The sequence below is a fragment of the Gavialis gangeticus genome, unplaced genomic scaffold (assembly GCF_001723915.1).
Source record: "Gavialis gangeticus isolate Ggan-Ray unplaced genomic scaffold, GavGan_comp1, whole genome shotgun sequence".
Lineage (NCBI taxonomy): Eukaryota > Metazoa > Chordata > Crocodylia > Gavialidae > Gavialis > Gavialis gangeticus.
In genome coordinates this window covers 10,742,909-10,746,296 of record NW_017729001.1, presented here as the reverse complement: position 1 = coordinate 10,746,296, position 3,388 = coordinate 10,742,909, and the positions used below count along the sequence as shown (strand labels likewise).

Here is a 3,388-nt window from a genome sequence, read left to right as displayed (position 1 = left end):
TAAGATCATCTACCACTGGCTGGCAGATTGCCCTTTGCTATCAGACATACCTTTTAGCAAAGGCATACATACATTTGCAACCTCCAGGCTTGATTACGGCAATTCATGTCTAGGAGTGAAGCCACACACCCGGGAAAGCGTCTGCTAATACAAAACTCGGTAGTCATAATAAATACCGTTTTATCTCTGCATACAAGGGGATACTTCACTCAATGTGTTAGTTCTGTTTATTACAAGGTGTGTCAAATCTGTCTCCTAATATTCACAGTCCTTCATGAGACTGACCCAAGCTAACTGAGAGATTATCTTTCCTTCCATTACTAAGGCAGTGTATGAGCCACAGTGAATTGAGGGTATAGACAGGTGTTAATCTGAAGTGCTAAGTAGTTCCAGAAAATTTGCAGTGCCACGAAAAGGTAGCATGAAATGCACATACAGCTATTCAAGCGTCTGGTTGTCCAGAGTGCTGGAGCATGGCAACAACATGTACTACTGGTGCTTTACAGTCAGGGGTCTGGCATGTAGTGATCCCAGCATGCTTTGGGTGCTGCCATGTTCAGAGGTTCCTGAGGGAGGCTGAGCGCAGAGGAAAGTGCTGATTGGCTGGCCACTCAGAAATCCATACCCATGACAGATTCCACACCCCCCTGCACTGTGAGTGCACAGTTCAGTTGAACTGATAAAGGTTAATCAAGTTCACTTCTGGGCTGCAGTGCATCCCGAGTGCCCTGCAGTTCTTGATTCAGTGGTGCCAGCAGGTCCTGTGAATACCATACTCCCATTAGTACAGAGTCAAGGCTGCCACCACTTCTCTGGAGAACTTGTACAGCTCCTGTGTGGTCTGGTGTGCTGCACCATGTACAGCCATTACTGAGGCTGCGGTGGTCTCTGGTCTGCCAATCAGTTTGGCATAGACAAGTCCACAGATAGTGTGGGAGGTATCCTTGGCTATCCAGTGGGTGATGGTACAGTGATTCACCTGCCTCATCAACATGTGGGAGGTTGGCAGCAGGGGGAGGGCTCTGACACACTGTCTGCTTTAGCGGGGGATGACTGAAGAGTCTCCCCTTCAGTGCAACCATGGCCTTTGCAAATTACAGCTGCATGTCACCACACAAAGCACACACATACTTCCTGTCCCTTGGCTTCCACCTGCCTGTAAGGTTTTGATGTTCCCTCCACTTCAAGAGAGAGACAGAACAGTCTCCCTTTTGCCTCGGTCATGACATTTACCAGCTATAAAGCCAAGATATGAATCTGAAGCACTTGGCCAGGAGCTCAGCCATCCACAAGTTCCAGCTCTGTACCCTCCCTTGTAGATAAAGCCAGAAATGCTAACACAACAGGAACAGGTAATTTTTTGCATGGCAGGAGGGTTTGGGAGGTGGATTTCTGACATGTGGTTTGGACAGGAAGGATTGTATCCATCATGAAGAAAGACAGGAATGAGCAGCAAGTCCATGTGGTGATGTGAGCCAGGCTCCATCTCCCTGGGGAAATAGAGTTCAGAGTGTCAGACAGATTTCCTGGAGCCATGGGGTGTGGGGGTGAGGGGTAAAGAGAGATGAGGAGCAAAGTCTCTTGTAATAATGGAGGACCAAGCCACAGCCTAAGGAGCTAAGTACAATGGCACATGTAGCACTAGGAATAGTTGTGTTGCTGCTAAATTGATGTTGGAAATAGCTAACATTTTGTCATGGAATTGCCATAGTGTTCTGGCAACAAATCACTTGAGCAGTTGTATGTTCACTTTTTGGAGGCCAAAAACAGGATTTATCTCACTACAAATGCCCATGGCCTGAAACATTTAAAGGTCACCAATAGGGAGAGGCTAATGAACATGACAGACAGAACTTTAATGAGCCCTGTGCCCACTGAAGGGATAAGAAAAATTGCATGCCTTCTATTAAAGAACAAACAAAATCCATTGCCTTATTCTAATTTTTTCCTCAGTTGTTCCTAATGAGTTTTTAATCATGTCATGATCATTTAAAAATATCACTCAACTAGATATTCGAGAGATCTTCTTTTTTGATGAAAACAGAGCATATTATACATATATTTCCTTTTTACTTACTTGAGAGACACTCATGTATTATTGCGGGAAATGCCACATACAGATAGATTTCACCGTTACCTTTTTGTGTCATGATCATTTTAAAAACATCACTCAACTAGATATTCAATAGATCTTCTTTATGAATGAAAGCAGAGCATATTATATATATATATGTATTGTCTTTTTACTTACGTGAGAGACATATGTATTATTGTGGGAAATGCCATATACAGATAGATTTCACCGTTACCTTCAATACTGTCTCTGTTCTTTCAAAAAATAGGGCACTGGTCTTTGACTTGTATAAAAATTTCTCGTGTATTGTTCCTCCTTTGTTAAAACCTCTTTCTCTATTGTATGTTTTGCTTAGATTCTAAATCCCTTGGAGGGTGAACATCTGGAAAGGACTTGCTTATTTTCAGTGCCAACAAAGACATGTATGAATAACCTTTTTTTTTTTTTTTCGATTTAGCACCTTCTATGAGCACTAAGCTTACACACAAAAAAATATCTTGGTGATCTACTTACCTACCTTTCTGACACAGATGAATCCCATTTGATGATGTCAGGAGTTCAGTGCTCAACATCTCAGCATAAGTGGAATTTAGCCTGGAGCTACGACTTTGGGGGAGCCTGGTAAGAAAAGACAGATATTTTAAGTATTGTAAGATATTAAAAAGACCTAATGTGCAAAAAGGTAGAGGATGAAAATCTGGCTCAGCTCAAGTAAATTGAAAATTTGCCATTGACTTCAACAGGGCCAGGATACATCTATCTACAGTCTTTGTTCACATATAAAAAGTGATGCAGACACTAAATTTGAGCTTGTCTTGTAAAATATTTTATTTTAAATGCATTATTTTTCAGGATTAAGATTACAGTTTATCCACAATTGAAATGGTTTAATTCTACTTGGAAATAACTGGCAAAGAATGGTATCCTTTTTAAAGGAGCATAAATGGCTTTTAAAGAAAAATCTGTACAATCACAGCATAAATAGCTGTGTGTACATGTGTACAACTTCAGTTGAATGTCCAATCTCAGCCTAAGCCAGGTGGCCAGAGACATTTGAGCATTATTTTATATTCACAGTTTGTATTTAATACATTGGATTTTTAATTTCCTTAGCTTCTCACAGTATGTCACAAAAATGATTGCCATGTAGCACAGAGATAGTTTCATAGTTTCTAGGGTCGGAAGGGACCTGAGCAGATCATCTAGTCCGACCCCCTGCCACAGCAGGAAAGAGTACTGGGGTCAAATGACCCCAGTAAGGTGGTCATCCAACCTCCTCTTAAAAACCCCCAGGGTGGGAGCCTGCACCACCTC

General features: G+C 41.9%; 1 long non-coding RNA gene across 1 annotated transcript in view; it reads right to left on the bottom strand.

Annotated features, from left to right (window-relative positions):
* Positions 1–677: 677 nt before the first annotated feature.
* The window catches only part of LOC109290331, a 12,282-nt gene continuing 9,571 nt past the window's right edge, over positions 678–3,388 (bottom strand). Inside the window, exons 2-3 of the long non-coding RNA XR_002095574.1 lie at positions 2,588–2,692; positions 678–1,490 (exon numbers count right to left, since the gene is read on the bottom strand). This is a non-coding gene — a long non-coding RNA (uncharacterized LOC109290331). The remainder of the gene's footprint in view (positions 1,491–2,587; positions 2,693–3,388) is intronic.